Raw genomic sequence first — 19,259 nt, forward strand, 5'->3', positions numbered from 1 at the left:
AATGTCAAATACCTGTAATAGCCTCAGGTATCCCCTTCACACCTCCTTCCATCAGACTCAGACCATCGCCGCATCAAGTTTTAAAGGAAGATTTATGGATTTGGTGATATGAGTGAAGCTGCAGCAATGAGGGTGTATAGTGTCGCCTGCTCTGACTTCTTTGAGGGAGGGAAGTGTATTAAATCTGCACAGCTGTCCCATATTACAACACGCTGGACTGCAAACCGCACCCTGTAATCTGAATGACTAACCATGGAAGAAACAGCCAATACCAACCTTGACTTTATCTAAATGTTGTGTCTTTTGTGCATGTCAACTTGCCAAGGATGCATTTGTGAGATAAGCACTATGCTTGGTAGCACAAATATCCATGAGGAAATATCCTGTGTTGTTGGACGTAAAGATACGCGAACAGCGGCCCTGCTCCTCGGTTCAAGTGTTTCTCCTCTAACGGAGTCTGTACGGTCTGTACTTTCTGTGTAGATAAAGCCGCTTGGTGTTGGGCACCTGCAGCCATCAGGTGTGAAAAACCATCCCGGCAGTTTCTTGTGGAGCCAGAGTGTCACAGAGAGCCAGCCGGGCAGTGGGTACGTTTGTCACTCGCAGCCAGGGAAGCCCAGCCCTGCATTAAACGCCTCTTACGTAACAGCTCAGATCGTGTCCTGGCACTAGCCGAACACAGAAAAGTGGAGCTGGAAGTTTCTGGGAGGGAAACCCAAGTGTCTAAACTACAGTTTGAGGTAGAGAAGGGGTGCCATAGAAAATAAGCACACACAGGATCTCCTACAGCAGCCTGGCTGATTTACCGCTCGGCTTAGGTTGAGGATGTGAGGCCTGTCTTACACCATTTAGCCACAATTTCACATTAACCTGATAAAATGTTCTTACACACTCTGTTTCATTGCTCTTATTGTGGCACAATGAAGCCCTTCACTTCTACATCCTTTTCCTTCGAACAGACGAGGCCCGTGAGCCGAACAAGCCTGGATGATGATATCAGCTCAGGAAACAGGTTATTTAAAAACATTTACCTCTTCGGAAAAAACAGGATTTTAAAGGAATCTTTAATTGAGCGTGTTCCATGAGTGGACGTCAGGATTGCTGGTTACCTAAAGCAATCAGGACCCCGTCTGTGTTTACACTGGCCGCACGCCAACATGACAAAGGCTGGAGACTAAGAAGTAAAGAATAGAGCTTATCTATCTCAGAGATCAAACCGCCAACTGTTAAAGCAGGGAGTGGGCTGGACGGGCAGAGGGGTGCTAATGAGCCTGAAAATGTTCCTCAACATAACATGAATGCAACGGCTGCCAAAGACCCTCGAAACACTTTGCATGTTTCACAAAGCCCAGGAAACTGTGCAGATAAGGACATGGACTGGAGCGAGCTTCTGAGCGAGCGAACGAAGCGAAGCAACATCAATATCCTGCAAGACTGCAGTTGTGCAATTGTGATGATTGATATTTGACTGCTGAAGGTAAGGCTGGGATGAATGGACTACCGGATACAGTTGCATCCATGTGTGCACGATGATGGATTTATGAGCATCTTAACTTTATTTCCGACGTTTGTATCGCCCAGATTCATCATTTGTCATCTTCTGAAAGGATCCCATTGCAGTTGGGTACCTGTTAGACGAGTATGACAAGAAATGTGGTGTCTTAATTAACTATAAAAAACAAATTAATAATAAAAAAAACTATTTAAAAAGAGGTGAGGGCTTTTTAGTTTTCTTTAAAACAAAAATAGTTTACATCCACCCGCTGTTGAGCAGCTGGGACGTTGTTGTAAATGTGTACCCAGAATTTGCTCCATCCATCATGGAGGACAATGCAAGACGCACAGCGTCAGCTGAACATCCCAGCGCCGGGCACTCGTTTAGCCTGTAGCACCAGCTGTGTTTGCCTTTCCAATAGGGCCCAGATAGTAAGTGGGACCTTATGGCTACTGGACTGAGGTAGGACAGATCAATCACAATTTCTATTGTTATAAACAGGCTTGTAGCCAGTGTGTGTGTGTGTGTGTGTGTGTGTGTGTGTGTGTGTGTGTGTACAGACTGGGTTATTTCCATACAAACTGGGCTGTTGATTGCTTGACAAATGAGCCAGCACGCGTCATCTTTTAAACACAAACATCATGTAAATACAGACTTCTCTCGTGTACGCAGTAGAGACGTGATGCAGCTCGACTGCTTCCAGTCTGAATATTTACAATCCAGACCTCAAACAGGGTTTACACAGAGAGCTACGCTCTGGAGGAATATGCTTTGAGCGAAGACGATCACACGCCCTCCGACTGAGGTCTCTGTAGCCGCCATACTGTCAGTCATTTCATTGTTCACACATTTAGATAATACAAACTACTGCTTTTATATTCAAGGCCTTTAAATCACTTGGTCCGCTTTCAAAATGCTGAAACAGCACCATTACCAGACTGAAATATTGCACGCCGTCTAACAAGCTTACAAGAATTACATGCACTGCTACTCAACTGCTGCCATGGGAGCTTTTTCCCTCGTGTTCACCAATCGCTGCATGATATATAAGGCCATCAATAAAAGCGTAGTAACAGCCTAACAGTTATTTCTTTGGGGTTAATGAAAGTCTGAATCACACGTGAAGAGCTACGCCATCCTCTTCTTCATTTGCACCCCAATTGTTTACATGCCTGCCTGCATTTAAAACCGTACTGCCTCCCTTTAGCAGGTGACCCAGACAGCATGAAGCTCCGTTTAGCCCAATGCATTAAATGAATCTCCTCAAAGAGAGGAGCCAGTGTGAGGAGGAGCATGAATGGGCCGGTTCATCTCACAAAGTGGATGCACGCACGCTTGTGTGTGTGCGACCACCAGCCCAGTATCCACTGCAAAACAAGTTAAATTCAGAATCTCTGAATTATGCAGCACTCAAAGTACTCGGCGGCTTCTTTTTGCCGTTTCAGCGACAGGGTTCGGTTATTACTGTTGTCCAAGCGTCCGCTGAAAGCCAAGAAGGATAACCTCGGTGTTGTGTCCGTGATAGCTCTTCGACCTGTAGCTGCGTGAATCCAAGAAGGGGTCAAAGCCAGCCACGTGTCTTTTGGTCAGCCTCTCGGTGAGCGCCGTATGAAATGAGAAGTCTTGGCCAAGATGCTGTCAACAGCAGCTTTTAGATCACCTGCTTTTTATAGCAACCACTCCAGACACTGCTGGCAACGGGCTACCAGCAAACACTCTGAAAGCCAAATATAAATTCAACCACAGCAGCAAGAAATAGAAGCACGCAGGCCACCATTATGCTCGCCCGACTGTGCAGCCCGAACAGAAGCCTCAAAATGGCATTTCACTGGAATCAAGAAAGCGAACGTGCCGAGGAACCGAAAAGAAATCAAGTTTTTGCTCATTTAAATGTGATCCTTTCAAATCCTTTTGTCTCCTTCGTGTGGAGTCCCTGTGGTTTCCCTCTGCAGGGCCTCTCTACCTAGAGACAGTGAAAGGCCCTCATCCCCGTGTGACAATGAGCACAGATGTTACCCGTGCACCTTATATGGAGAAAAATGTGCAGAGGAGAAGACATGAAACATTGGCGTTTCTCGGCCAGTGTGTGAACACTTTGAGAATTAATGATGACAGGCGCAGTCAGGGGAAAACACTTCCAAGTTTTTGTGCCTGACCAAGGCTGCTTTTCACACGGAGCATCAAAAAGAAGCAAAGACGAGAGCAGTCGACAGTTAGACGGCTGTTCTTAAAGTTACTTGACAAAGTGCATCAGCTGTTGATGTACTGACTGCAGTTCCAGTGGTAATTATGTCACAGAGTCATGCTGTTTCTGAGCCTGTGACTCTGTGCCACCCAAAGAGAAGCCAGCGTGGCCTCACCCTTTTATCACTTGTAAACAACTTTGACGGCCCTGCCAGATGAAACTCGCCCCTCGTGCCACAGAAGGACAGAACGAACCAGCTAAACTATCACATGTTTTCCACTAAAAGGAAATTAAGGGCCACACTCGGTCAGCTTTGCTCTGGTTCAAGACCCCGTTCCAATCCAGGGAAAAACAGAATAGTAAAAACAATATGTTCCTTGTGGCGGAGGACTTCTGTGCCGCAAAAATGTGAACCACAGAAGCCAAAATATGCACACGGTGCTTCTAACCCGGCGCTATTCTTACTGATCTCGCACAAAAAGAACAGGGAACACACATGAGATCAACGCAATTATGTAAGTAAATAACTATTTCTGGATAGTCCATTAAAGAGGCAGGGGGGCTGATAGGCCTGATGAAATATAAACAGAGCACGCAGCATGTTCCCCCTGCAGAAAAATAAACACAAGGCATTTGCTGAAGTTTTTCCTCCTGGGCATGTTGGGCTCAGCATAATTCCTGGATAAAAATGACCGGAGTAAATGATTTACATTTACAGTGCAAGCACATATCCAATCTGTCTTGCTGCAAAACACTGGACAGACTCCAGCCAAAGCCATCAGACAGATAAATGAGTGACCCGGGCGGCTGTTTGAGTCAAACATTAGCCACTGTTTCATTCTCATCTGTGGCATTTAAAGGTAGGAGGACAGTAAGACTGACACCTTCCTGTGGGTGTTTCCATGACCATCCCAAAAGGCATGCCGGGCTCTTCCTCCTTTAATCCAAAACTCTGTTTGCTCTGGGCTGACCCTTCACTCCGGGGGTCCCGGGGCCCTTTTGTTGCCTCTGTATGTGGCTAGAGCCCTTCCACCCCAGCACAAACCCAAACAACAATGCAAGTGGCAGGTAATTCACATCAGTATACATCCTGTGTGTCCCACATCTCCCAGCCTATAAATGAGAAAGAAGTTCAAAAGCTATAAGCAGCCTGTGACACTGCTGCGAGCTACAGCATGAAACAGCCACGCAGATACCTTTAGTGGGACTTTTAGATCGTGTCCAGGCACAGTTTGTGTTTATGGTGCTCCTATTTATCACCCCAAATTCTGCTTCACAGCGCACAATAAAACATAACGATTACTGCTTTTCAGGTAAGAAAGTCCAACAACATCCACAGTGAAGGCTTTAATACGTGACAGATCCACAGACGGAAGAAAGGGGAGACCGTTGTCAACATGAATAATTACACGACGGCAGAAAGCCTCAGAATAAAACAGATATCTCTATGAAATCATTCAAATTTAAAATCACTGGATAATCGGACGTGCTGCAGTTGGATTACATCGCTGCCTCAGTCACTGGTCGACTTACTGGAAATTCTTTGTTAAATTGTTAAACTTTTTCGCGCAGAGTGGGAGACGCGTTTAAGCTGAACGGCAGTCTATTAAAACAGCGTGACTGGGAATAAGTTCGTCTACAACTTACCGGCTAATGCTTCCACCCGTGAAACACATTCCCCGCAGCACTCCTGCGTCCTCCTCTCTGAAAACTCTTAATATACCAGCGCTGCATTAAAAAGTCTGCGTTTCTCGGAGCTAATTCCACGATCCCTCCGTGTCCACGCCAAACGATCCCGGGTCGGAGCGCCAAGAGACTGCGGACTCCTCGCAATGTGGGGTTAAACTCCTCCTTCCCACGGACATGGAGAGGGGGGATGGCCGAGAGCCATGAATAGACTACAACATGGAGTACCGTGGAAGGAAATCTAACCGTGTGACGAACCAAGGTGTTTCAAACTGTGGTTCGTGGACTTTTTAGGGGTCACGAAGAAGGACTTTAGGGTCCTCAAAAATATCAGAAAAGTGTTCCTTTCCCTTTATTCAAAAGGACAGATTTTACACTTTATTCATGAGCACAGCTCAGCCTGTGAAGACAGTTAGCTTCCTGTAGTCAGACTGAAAAGAGAAAAAGACGCTGAACTTTATTTAATCTGGCTGTTCTCTGATTGTTAAATAAACTTCAATTAAAAAAACTTCTTGGGTGTCCTGGGTTAAAGCCTAAGCTTGATTTGAAGTGACTGCTAAAACCTTTTGATGGAAAGTTGGTGAAAGTAAAAGAACTGTAAAGGACCACACAGATAAAAAAAAATCAATCAATCAAAAGACTTTAAAAAAGAAGGAAACATCGTCAGCACCAAGATTAAAATGAGTTTGGGGATGTTATGATATAATCTGTGAAAATGATCATATTTTATACTGTGTGTTTATAAGCATCTTCTTGCTTAATGCAGTATTTAATTACACATAGAAAGCTGAGAATAACGCTGATGTAATGGGGGCTGAGGGCTCGTCGGGGCTTCAGGTGAAGAAAATGATACTGCAGTTAAACATATGCAATTATAGATTTAATGTAAATAGCTATTAAATGTGTAGACTATATTTTAAAGTTAACTTATGGGTTGTTAGTTAGTTATTATATAAGAGGAGGTATGGGAGGCAATCGGTGTGAGAATCATCCTGATATGAATCGCACTGATTGGGTCACTGACACCAAACTATTTGTTTCCATCTGCATTTATGACCACAGTCAGAACAGGCGTGAGCATTTCACTCTTTCCTCTGAACTCTTCAATCATTCTGCAAAGGTTTAAATCCAGCATTAACGAAACTTTCTTGGGGCAAGTAGTTGAGTTTAAAGCCTTTTCTCCATGACAGTCCTTCACCTGAAGCATGTCCTGCCTTGGAAAAGGTGAAGAAGGCATCTTTTACATAACAGTGACAACCCTGACTGTCACGTGGTCTGATGAACTGATAGGCAGTGTGATAGGGAACAGGTTTGTTTTCCTCAGGAACTCAGAAATCATGCGGTAGCTGCCACTGTCGCTGTTTCTCTTGGACTAAATTTAAGTCCTTTGTTCCATTTTCTTTCTACCCTTCTTTGTCGAGATGTCTCAGATTACTGATAACATGACCGTCACGGCCTTGCTTCCTTAAAACTCCCTCGCAACTGGCACAAAGCTTGAGTTTCATAACGTGGCTCTTTGGCCGGGTGTGCCAGCCCAGCCCGCCCTGTCCAGTCTCCATATCAGCCAGTTTACAGCTGTGGCCACGGTGCCTGTCGTAGAAGCAGATACAGTATTTCTACTCCTTTCATCACAGTCTGATCAGGATCTGTCATCACAACAAGCAGCCTTTCATCCCCCTTGGTTGGATGTACATAGCCTTGGGGATTTTAGCTCCAGTTAACCAAGCATGTTGTTGTGAAATCAACATATCTTAATATGCATCTGCAGGAGTGTCAAAGGATTTCAGAGACAAATTAGGTTGTTAGGGAATGTGAATCATTACAAATGGAACTTGTTGCGTTTGAACTGATTCACATCTTTTTATTGGTAATCAAACGTAGTGCAATAATCAACTGGGCAACCATTATCAGCCTTTCCAGTGACATGCTACCAATCCCAGCACACAATGTTTCCAGGGCAGAATCCTGGATACATTCGGAAGCTCCCTGTGTCATCTGGCAGCGTTCGGGAGCTCTGGTCACTCCACATCTCATTAAACGTAATTGGCTCTGACGGTCATCCTGCCGCCCATCATCCCCTCTGTGTTTGTCTGTCGGCCTGGCACAAGACGACGGTCCTGACTTTGCCACTCCTGCGAACACACCGAGGAGTGAGGACAGGGCCGGTGAAATGAAATATTGGTATTGTCAGTTTATTGCTTTAAAACACAACGGGGAGCAAAAAGCATTGAGCTCAGCCAGAAATGTGGGCTTCCACAACACACATAGTGACACACATCCACACCTCAGTCCTCCTTCCTCGCCTCAACACCCCCGGTCCAGCTATTCCGACTGTCATCGCTTTGTTCTGCCATTATGGCTTCTCTAATAGGATCGTCACAGTTCGTGCATTTCTATGTGAGTGTGTGTTACTGTACGTGAGACGCAGGGAGGGGGCTGCAGATTCCCCGATAAGCGATGCTCACACCCTTCTCATAGCTGCCTTTTGTAGGCTGTGATCTGGCCATTATTACCACTATATGAGGTGCTGAGATGTGAGAGCTGGCCTGTTCAGCGTCCATGTGTAATTACCAAACTGATTTGAGATGTGAGCCCTAATGGTTTGCTGTGGCTGGAAGACATTTTTCTCATAGAGCTGTCTGAAAGGCTGGCAGGGTTAGGCAGAAGGTGCTGGGAACACGGTTTTTGTGTGCGCAGCATTCATGAACACAAAGAAGGAGATGTCATAAGGTGCATGTGAGACAAAGGGAGGGCTATAATCAGAGCCACCACTGCCACACCCTGAAACAACTCCTTACTTGTTTCTAAATATGGCAGCCAAAATGAAAGAGGCCATGGCAGCAGCTCACGCAACAGAAAAAATATGCACTTAAAGATAAGGTAGAAAAAAGCCAGGGTGTGTTGGAAAGGCTTTTAATTGAATACAACAGGGCTGATCCAAGTGATAGCTTGTACACTCCTGAGGGCCTAACTAATGAGAAATCAATGGCTTAGACAAGCAAAGTGTGTCACAGCGGCCACCCTTTTGCAGCAATGTTATTAGGGTCTTCAAAGGACAGACACAGCACTTAAAGCCCCTGATTTACATGCACTTACATTATTAAACCCTCAGTTCTTTTAGTGTAATTCTATTTTTTTTTTGAGTCGAGCATCATTTAAAATGCTTTTCAAACTGTGGACGTGCAAGATATGTGTCAGAGTTGAAGATGATGAATATACTGTTTTTTGGCTGATATCAGACGATATATAAAGCTGCATGGATTCAGCGGTGTGGGAAACGACATATTTGACAGACGTGTCCTCCACACGTTGCATCATGTGTTTGTCTGACTGCCTGTCTGCAGCACGATCGTTCATTACCGAGCAGTGAGGGGAGCTGGATGTGTTTGCTCATCACTTGAGTTGTAGGTGAAGAAACTATCACGAGACTCCTACAGACTGATGAGCTGAATTACTCTTTTGTTTGCCTGCTTGTGAGAAAAGATTGAGACGGCCGTGTGATAAACAGGATGGGACTGTAAGATAAGTATAGAGCTAAGTGTCGGCACCTGAAGCCAGCATAACAACAAAAAGTAATAAAATGGTTCTTGTTAACCCAGTTTTTAAAAAAAGGATCTAATCCATATTAGTTTGCAGAATGTCATCACATACAACTTCCCTAAAACTGCCTCAGGGAAAGCATAGTTTTCTTTCTGTGGTTGATTGCCTGCCTCCATCCATCTATACTTGCACTCATTACCATCTGCAAAATGAATCATTTCAAGGTAAGTGCAGCGAAGTTGTTAAAGGATATCCACAACTCCCAGAGCTTTGAAGCAGGGATTATTAAGACAGCATTATGTTATCCATCAGTCATCATTGAAATGATTACGGATTCTGCACACATACGAAATGCATGAGAGAATCACGCGGCTGTGATTGGTTATGATACGATGTAAAAAAACAACACAATACAAAGCTACAGGTTGAAAACATATAAGACATTATGTCATTTTAAAAGCCCATAAACTGCTTCAAAAGCTTACAGCTTATTATAGCATGAAGATAACAAACCTCCTGACACTATTTCACAACTGATGTTATTCGTGCACATCACAACTCACATGACTAGTTATGGTAAATACCCACAACGGCATCAGATGAGCAGCAACAAAAATAAAACACTAAGAAAGGAATCAGCCAATCGGGAGTTTTAAAACTGTAGAACAGGAAGTGATTTGTTGTGGCCATGTCATAGTAAAACGTGCACAAACCCCTCGTCAGACTACTTGTTGATGTAACATACTGTATGTACAGTATATCCAGCGTGTGGTATAACGGGATGCGTGGCCCTGTCTCAGACCTGATGAGCATCTTAAAGCTGCTCCATAGTTTGACCGTCGAGGCTGCAGTGCTGCACAAGGAGAACTTTGTGAAATACAACATCTTCTTTATCCCTTTAAGCCTCTGTGTTTGATCTAAACTGACTTTTTTCCTGTTTACCACTTCCTCTCAGGTAACCATGCCCACCTGCACCAGCTCCAAAACATTCAGCTCTCGCTTGCTTTTACAGTCAGCAGCTCCGGAAGAAAACCATCAGACCTGAAACAAAAACATGTTTGTCGTCCAGGCTACGTCAAAGTTGGTGCATGGTGGCACCGTACCATGTCTAAGCTCATGGAGGGCATGACTGATGGAGGACAACCCGGCGTGCGGTTAGCGTGACATCAGGCCCTGGTCTAAAAATGCACCAAAGTACACACGGCTGTCCTTTTCTTTGTCTGAATGTGGGGCAGACTCGACACTGACAAAGTTAAGAGCATGTTAGTGGCTGAATATATATCCCACACGAGAGAGCAAAGAATATAAATGATTGAGGGACTTTGGAGAGATTACTTTATGAAAGACAGATCAAGACTGGACAAGCCTCATCTTTTATAGACTCAGTGAAAGAGAATAAGGAAACAGTCTGTAGCTCTGGGCTGGCGTGACAGTTTAAGCTGCTTTAAACCTCTTCACTCCTGCAGCCACAGTCCTGCAGGCCAGTGGAGGGGAATCCACAGCAAACGCAGGGACGTTTGATTGAGTTATCGCAAGCTTACACAGAGTCAAATGATCGAACACATTACAAGCCAACAAACATGCCTAAAAATCAAAAGCTTCATTCAGTAAAAAACAGTAAAGGCTGATTCCAATGAGCTAAATGCAATCATTCACTCTGAAGTGTAATGTGATTTGTATTGGGCTAAATTCAACTTGCTCAAACTCAATAAGAGCAACGAGACGAGCTGAAAACAAGCAAGACGCAAACAACATCGAGCAGAAAGTCTCAGGATGGATCTTTATCGCAGCAAATCTCACCCAAAAAATTTGTCTTTTGCTAATATATGAAGTAATTAGTGTGTTTTGAGGATGTCTGCTGCAATGTCTAAAGCATGAGAACCAAACTGTTGTTGCATCATTAGGACTGTGACTGTCCCTCTGCCGTGCCCACTATGGTAAGGTTCCCACACCCATAACCTCCTCACTCCCTGCTGACAAATACTTTCACACCCATGTGAAGGGAAGCTGGGCGCTGTTACAGTCACCTTGTTAAAAACCTGCTCATTTCACCTCTTAATTGGAAACAGATACAGTGCTCTGGGTCTTTAGCACAATATTATTAGCTACTAGTGCGATGCACTGTAACAGAGGGCACCAAAGCTAAGGGAAGGGCAGCTGGGGGGAGGGGTCTGTCTGACATTTCGTCATTAGACAAAGCAGGACCTGGAAAGCTGATACCTTCCTCCAAACCACTTGGACTGGTTTGTTTACAGGCCTTGTGGAGGGAGACATTTAGATCATCCTTTGTGATTGTAAGATTACGTTAGCATGTTTGCGTCTTTGTTTTCAGCTTATGAGCATTCAGGGATAAACTTCAGTTAGTTCAGAGGAGAAATCTGTGAAGATAAAGTTCACTAAAAGAAGAAAAGACTGCTTTGCTTTTGCCGATCCCTCCAACGAACAAGTCACACTTTGGATTCTCTACCTTAAAATGATGTGTACAGACAAGTTCGAGGCCTGGATTTATTCTGCTGCAATGGTTAGCATTTGTAGCTAACTAGTTACCTTTATCGATAACTTTTAATGGAGTAACTTTCATCCAGTGCCAGAGAAGACTTCTTTATCTAAGCGAGTTTGTGTGGTTGCAGGTTCGTTCTGCGTTTCACAAAGCAGGATTATTTATTCAGTGGTGAATGAACTCTAAGTGACAAGTCATTAGCCAATGAATGTGCGGTTTCACGGCCAAACAGGTGGTGAAGGTGGAAATGTTTATCTGGACTACAGGAAACAGGACCAATGGCTGAAGTCATGGTAGCTTCATCCATCTTTTATGCCATGTATGCTAAGGACTTCAAATACACCCAGGATAATCCTCCACTCGGACTTTTAATTGTCCAAAATGGAATCAGTTTTGTATTCACTGTGATCCAAAATGAGCAAAGTGTTTCCTGAGGATCATTTTTCCATATATTTAGGATCTGCAGCTTTTGTCTCCTGAGTTGTCATTAAAAAGTTTCATCAGGTTGACCTTCACTTTTATACACTATCATCACCATAGATTCTTAGCATTCATCCCGTCGGGATGCGTCAGCAGCACCATCAAACTGGGGACTGTAATCAAAGTATTAATCTTACACTGAAGATGGTACAGTTTGTCTGTGAGACCGGGATAATAAAGATCATTCTAGAACGTCTTACAGCATTATTCTCTTAGTCTTTCCAGGTGGAAATGTTTATTTATAGTGAGGCCAACCACTGTTCTGACTTGCAGGAGCTTCGTGAACAAAAAAGCACTCAGGACGTTTCTGTTTTGTAGCTGGAGGTCTCCCCAAGTGCTGCGGTGTGCAGACCTGGCCGTGTCCAGCTTGGAAAGCATTGTGGATGAGAATGTCAGGTCAGTTATGTGAGCCATTTGGGAGAAGAAGGAGGCGAAATTCTCAAAGGTGAGTGGTAATTATGTAATGACATCGAGCTACCTAAAGTTCATCCGTGGGCTGTTAATATTAGGGTCATAGGAGCGTCGAAGGACTGTAGAGACGAGCAGTAATAGTTTGGTAGGTGATCTTATGACATAAATCTATTTTAAATCATTTTCCAATGTCAGGCGAACCACTCATACAGATTAAATAACCAACAACTGACAGCCAGAGCTACAGTGGAGAAGGAGGGGCTGGTGTGATTTTGTCACTACATTTCTACAGCGTGTTCAGGTGCAGAGTGTTTGCGTGCAGTGCCATGCTCTACACTTTGTTTAGCAGCTGCGAACAAACCGAGAAGCCAGTCGTTAGAGTATCTGATCGATTAACTTCCTGACATTTGGCTAAATAAACCTGATAAAAATGACTAGCAGGCAGTTTTCGCCTCCAGGTGTGACTTCCAATAAAGGAGTCACATCTCTGCCTGTTGGTGTTTGCCCTAAGTGAGCACGCCCAGAACTTAACACTACAATCAAGCGCTTCTTGCTGTCCCTCTGACATTTGTGGTCTCCGTAGCAGCTCTCTGTGTGTTTACCTATTAGCCTATTTACCTAATAATAGCTAATGGATGTGTGTATGTGTGCATCACTTTTCATTTGGGCTGTGAAATCAGATTAGTTCTCCTGTGTGCTGTGTTGCGTGTGCACACTCACATGTTTGATTTGAGCACAGTGTGTGTATGACGTGACGTGAAAATCCTCCATGCTCCACAGAAACGCTTCTAGCTGGCTCCGCTTGTTCTTGTGTGCTGTTAAAAATACTAAAGCACATCTAAGTGGATAATGAAGCGGATATCTGCAGGAGGGAAACGCTCCAGGTCTTAGGGAATACGCAGGACACCCCAGACAGGTTTAGTGCTGTTGAATCACGAGGTCATGGGAACCATTTGGTTTAATTCTTGTTTTCAGTCATATTTAGTTATTTAAATCATTTTTAGGTGCGTTTATGAGAGCATTATCATCTTAGTGAAGTTGCCCACATGCAACACTAAGGTTGGGATTATACTTGCATGTGAACAGACTTCTTTGTGGCCCCATAACTCAACGAGGCCTTGAAAGATAAAAGCTACTGCTTTGTCAACTATTAAGTTCAAGTGTAATTAGGTTCATATACTCGGACCGGTGTGAAACGTGGGAGAGAAGAAGCAAGGCAGATTTATGTGGGCTCAACTTCTCCCAAGGTTCTTTGCACATTGGTCCAGCAGCGTCATTAGAAATCTATTAAAACCAGCTTCTCTTTGCTAGAGTTTGGTTTGCTTTTGTACTCCACTAATCAAAAATAAGATCATTATGAAGCACGTGGATCTATGGCAGTGCAGCTGGTAAACTACTACTTAACAAGTTAGCTTGTTGCAAGTACTCATTAGTGACAGGGTCATTTCAGCAATCGGGTTTTGGGAGAGTTGAGTCGATTTGTGACGGTGTACTCCGATCCTGCCTACAAACACGTGTAATGAAAGTATCGAGGCGTGGCTATATATAAACTGTGCTTACATCAGCTATACTGTATCAGCTGGGCAGAAAATTTATGAATCCATATCTGATAAAGTATAAACCACGACACAGCTCACCCACACATGAAACACTAACTGGCTCAGAGGTCACTTTGCTGATGTTTCTGACTATGTTAATTATGATGATGGAAACTAAAGTCCTCCCATAAGTAATGTTTCTGTTATTTTGGCCAGCCTTACTTGCTCAATATGACTTCATAAGGATAGGAAACCTTTACACGGTACATGTGATACCCAGTTCCCCTCTTTTCTCTGTGCAGTTAAGGTTTTGCCACCCCCCAAACCAACAGCCAGACCTCACTGACACTTATTCTTCCTAACAGAGAAACTCTTTGAGACGAGTGCAAGTTTCACGTTTCTCATTTTCTCCCACACAACAACACAGAATGTGTGTGTGTGTGTGTGTGGGGGGGTTGGCAGTAGTGTACGCTGTCTGTTTACTCATTAGAAACAAATCCCTCTGTTACCCTGTCAAACATGGTGACCCTCCTCTGCCGACTCCCACTGACGCGTTTGTTCCTGTTCTCGTCTTCGTTTCCACGTTCAGTTTTCTGCTGAGTTTAAATTCGTTTCATGAGTTATCTTTGTGACTCAAGCTGCATAAAAGCCTCATCGGATGTTGTGCCGGACTGCATTATGCTGCACAGACACTTCCTGTTTTGTCTATTGTCTGATTTTTATTTTGTTTTTTTACATGTGCTGTGCTGAAACATTGGAAATGGAATAGAAAGCCCCTTTAGATTAAAGAATCAGACATTTTAACATAGAAAAGGTTTTATTGTTTCGACTGAAAAGCCTGTAAACTCCCACAGACGAAACAAAATCTAAAAATCTGATGCACATCTTCACATGTATTCACGTAGTCAGGGTATAGCATAGTAACTAAATGCAAATTAGTCAGAAAAAGCAAAGCAAATGGAAACATTTTTACTTTATATTGACTATGTAAGGTTTTTGTAATGCCACGGTCGTCTTTAAAACGCTCAAGCAATCAAGAGAGCGATCAAGCAGGGATTCATGTGCCTTCTTTGCTTTAAGTGTTGCCTTCCTCTGTTTGGTGGAGGTTAGAGCTATAGCCTGAAAGGTAGCTTTCATATATTTCACTTTTTCTTAATACTTAATATTCATTAAACCCCTTCAGTCAAGATAACACAGTAAACTACAATGTTTTGAAAGCAAATACAGCAGTTATTATAAAATTAAAGGACAGCCTTTGAGTATTAATTGTGATATTACTTTTTTATAGCATTGATATTTCTACACATCTAATCAGCCAATCACGTAGCAGAAACTCATTGACTTTAGGCATGTAGATCTGGTTGGATTGTGTATTTCTGAGGGTTTTAGAGCCGAGAACAACAACCTCAGTTTGATCTGAATTTAGAAGCAGGAAATCTCTTTATTGTATCATCTGGCTTCGTGGATAAATAAAGATGGATATCATCTGCATAATAATGAAAATGTATGCAGTGTTCTCTAGTAATACTAGCTAAGGGAAGCATGTATGTAAGTTTGCCATGTCCATCCCTTCATATGTATGGTCATAAAAGGACACACACCAGGTATCCAGCAAGATAACGTCACAAAACTCAAATAATCTCAAACTGGTTTCTTGAAAATGACACCGAGTCCTCAAACGGCCTCCACAGTAACCAGATCTCAATCCAGCGGAGCCCCTTTGGATGTGGTGGAACGGGAGATTCACATCTTGGACGTAACCAACAAATTCTCAGGAATCGTTTGTGTTCATTAGGGACACCTAGAAAGGTGTCCCTAATGAAGTGGCCAGAGTGTGTATATATCAGTTTTTGTTGTTGTTTCTACAAATATTTGGTTAATGCCAGCATTTTCTTTCTAAAAGCCAGCCTTCTACCTGTTCTGTTTTTCCAGTTCAGATCTACTAAGAATATGAAATCATTTTAAAATCTGTGTTTATATTTAAACCGGTCCAAAAACCAGCCAACTGCTATTTTTTCCACTAAAAGCCTGACTTTGTTTGAGATCAGTTTCCTTAGTTTGCTCTTCAGCCTCACTCACACAATGCACAGCTTTACAAACTATATTTTAAGCGAGTTTTATGATCTGGGTAGCATCTCCCACTGAGAGGCTCCGTTACCAAGAAATCTGACCAGACTGTGACACGCTTCACTGGGGAGAATGGAGAGTGGAGCACAAAGATGGAGCTGCAGAGAAGTAAAATGAGACACGACTGGCCAAAGGAGTAAAAAAAAGGATAAGGGGAGGCAGCAGAGCACAATAATAATGAAGGTATGGAGGGAGACGCTCAACCACACAGAATGAGACGGCAGGCTGTGAGCAGTGCAGCATCAGTGCGCTTCTGCTCATCACTCATTTATCATTTCATTTGCAGAGGCTGTGGTGCAAAGTATGTCGTTTTTATGAGTATCACCTAAGAGGAGGGCACATCTCCGAGTCTCCGAGTTGAAGAGTGAATGATGAAAATGGTTAAAATGCAGAGTTGCAAATAAACTCAAAGGATTTTCAGCCACACAGCTTTTATTGAATAAAAATGGCAGCTTGGTTTCTGCCTGCGCAGCCGCCTGCTTAGAAATGACTACATGTCTATTTGAGAGAGAAAGGAAGAAATAAACTGGGAGTGCGCTTCCTCTAAAGCTTCTATAGGTAACAGACCACTCAACCCTGCACACACACACTGGTGTGTCTCTGCAGGAGTCGGCCATCACAGATGTTCTCAGTCCATCCCTCCACCCATGGGAGAGGCTGGCGCTCCAGAGAGACACAAAATCTGTTCTTTAACTCTTTAACAGGCCAGTGGATCGATAGCTGCACACACGAGAACTTCTAACCATCAAAAACGCTTGAAAACAAGCAACAACAAAGGGAGGGGTTCATGAATATTTAAGCCACCTTTGCAGGTAGCTGTGTGTTTATTATTCTGTGTGCAAGTTCTTGAGAGAAAGTGCCAGAAATCGTGAGCTTTAGCTTGTCTGCAGCATGTGTGTGACAGCCTGGAGACCCCTGATGCCTGCTGGTCATTAATAAACATGATGATGAATGTTTAATCCCCATCAGCGGGGCGGCATAGGAACCGTCACGGGCGATATCGACAGAGCCGCACACACGCCCACAGACTCGGCAGATTGGACAAACGGCAGGAGGGAAGTTTGAGGCGCTGAACACGGGGTTAACCACTCAGGACTCAGGATCTACTTTTCTGTGTTTGGAGAATTTCCTCTTCAGTATTTTTTTATGCATATTAACAAAAAACAAAGGAATGATTGACGGCAAACTCTGATTTCCATGTTTTTCCTCTGTAGTTGCTGCTTATCCATCTAAAAGGTTTCAGAGACATGTGGCGTAAACATGTCTGACTCCTCTTCAATATAATGGAACTAAGTGGCACTATGCCTATGAAAAAATATATCGGAATAAAGAAAGTAACAACATCTGTTTCCAGAAATCTTGTTGTGAGCAGTTTCTTCTCCTTATGAAACTACACCTGCCAACTGCACCACCGTGCCAAAGGGAGCATGCATTTATCTGCGATGAGATGCTTGTGGTGGGACAGCGAGACAGAACGTCAGCACTGATGGTGACCGCCCTCATGTTAGCTGGCCACACCCCAACCTTTGGAGGGGAGTGAGTTGCATAGAAACAGATGACCACATGAGTTGTAGAGAGAGACATAACCAGATAGTGTTTCAAATGCATTTTTTGCACTTTGAGCAACACAGTAGCTCCAAACCTGGGTAATTCTCACCAGACCAATGTAGATGGATGAATAGCACCACACCCTGAGGAAACACGCGCACATTTTGATCTTGGGTTTAACTGAGAAGTATGAACAATCCATAAAAAATAAAACATTTTTTAAAAACCCCCCACAAAAAAACCATTTGCTTCTAAGGAGCTAAACTGAGAAGAATTCTCTTGGTAACGCAAAGTGTCCCATATCTGAACTTTTTTAGTTTTTCAAAAGACGTGCAAAGGTTTAACGCATCAGGAGATTCTAGCTTCTAATATGATCCCATAAACAACAACACGTGACATCTTACACCCGGGGTCTCAAACTCAAATGAGCCTGGGGCCCCTTCTGGCACCGTCATCTTCTGGCACCGACAGACCGACAGACCACAGTACGTCAGGCTGAAGGACATCACGTCTGACACAGTGGTCAGCAGCACAGGAGCACCACAGGGAACTGTGCTGTCCCCTCTTCTCTTCACCCTGTACACCTCTGACTTCTGCTACAACTCTGAATTATGCCACATTCAGAAGTTTGCAGACGACACAGCCATCATGGGGTGTATCTGGGATGATCAGGAAGAGGAGTACAGAAGTCTGGTGAGGAACTTTGTCGCATGGAGTCACACAAACCACCTGCAACTCAACACCTCAAAGACTAAGGAACTGGTTGTGGACTTCGGGAGGTCTAGAGCAGGTCCACTGCCGGTTCAGATAGAGGGGGAGGAGGTGGAGGTGGTCAACAAGTACAAGTACCTCGGGCTGTGGGTGGACAATAAACTGGACTGGTCATGCAACACAGAGTACCTGTATAAAAAAGCCCAAAGCCGACTGTACTTCCTCAGGAGGCTGAGGTCTTTTAACATCTGCAGGGAGCTCCTGAGGATGTTTTACCAGTCGGTGGTTGCTGGAGTACTTTTCTATGCTGTGGTGTGCTGGGGGAGCAGCACAGCAAAGAAGGACTCATCCAGGCTGGAGAAACTGATCAGGAGGGCTAGCTCTGTGGTCGGCATGAAGCTGGACACTCTGGTGACAGTGGCAGAGAAAAGGACATTAAAGAAACTGCTGGACATTATGAACAATGCTGGGCATCCTCTGCACACGGCCATTAACAACCAGAAGAGTCTGTTCAGTGACAGGTTGCTTCTCCCAAAGACAAGAACTAACAGACTTAAAAACTCCTTTGTCCCACACGCCATCAGACTGTTTAACTCCTCTCTGGAGGGGAGAGGGAGGGGAGACAGGAGGACAAAGGAGGGAACAACTAAGCTGTAGTGCCTCTTCACCTCACTGTACAATACCTTTTGTGCAATACTTTTGTAAATAGTCAACGGTGCAATAGACTCAATACTTGAAATGTGCAATTCACTTGTATTTTTATTTTTATTCCTATTTATTCTATTTATCCCCTTCGTATATTTTATTTATATTGTCTCTGTATTTATATATATGTGTGTGTGTATAACTCTGTAACTTCTGTCGGTGCTGTGCTTTTTTGGAAATCGAATTTCCCAGAGGAACCCACCCGAGGGATTAATAAAGTTCTATCTTATCTTATCTTATCTTATCTCACTGGAGGGCCACTTTAGTGTTCAAGTAGTACAAGAAAACAAACAAGAAAACACCCACTAATATTTCCTAAAATGTAGTGTTTTC

General features: G+C 43.7%; 2 protein-coding genes across 3 annotated transcripts in view; both read right to left on the reverse strand.

Moving 5' to 3' along the window:
- The window catches only part of tiam2a (TIAM Rac1 associated GEF 2a), a 59,601-nt gene extending 54,228 nt beyond the window's left edge, over nucleotides 1–5,373 (reverse strand). Inside the window, exon 1 of the mRNA XM_085256190.1 lies at nucleotides 5,328–5,373. The gene's annotated coding sequence lies outside the window, so the exon portion shown is untranslated. The remainder of the gene's footprint in view (nucleotides 1–5,327) is intronic.
- The window catches only part of scaf8 (SR-related CTD-associated factor 8), a 68,006-nt gene that overhangs the window by 15,410 nt on the left and 33,337 nt on the right, over nucleotides 1–19,259 (reverse strand). Inside the window, exon 21 of one of the 2 annotated variants that reach the window (XM_085256193.1) lies at nucleotides 7,273–7,498. The exons of the other annotated variant lie outside the window; for it this stretch is intronic. The gene's annotated coding sequence lies outside the window, so the exon portion shown is untranslated. Of the gene's footprint in view, nucleotides 1–7,272; nucleotides 7,499–19,259 lie in introns of those variants that run through there. 2 annotated transcript variants of the gene reach the window in all.

This window comes from Mchenga conophoros, linkage group LG19 (assembly GCF_057382185.1).
Source record: "Mchenga conophoros isolate Kocher_MC1m ecotype Shallow Benthic linkage group LG19, M_conophoros_male_GT1.1, whole genome shotgun sequence".
In the NCBI taxonomy this organism is placed as follows: domain Eukaryota; kingdom Metazoa; phylum Chordata; class Actinopteri; order Cichliformes; family Cichlidae; genus Mchenga; species Mchenga conophoros.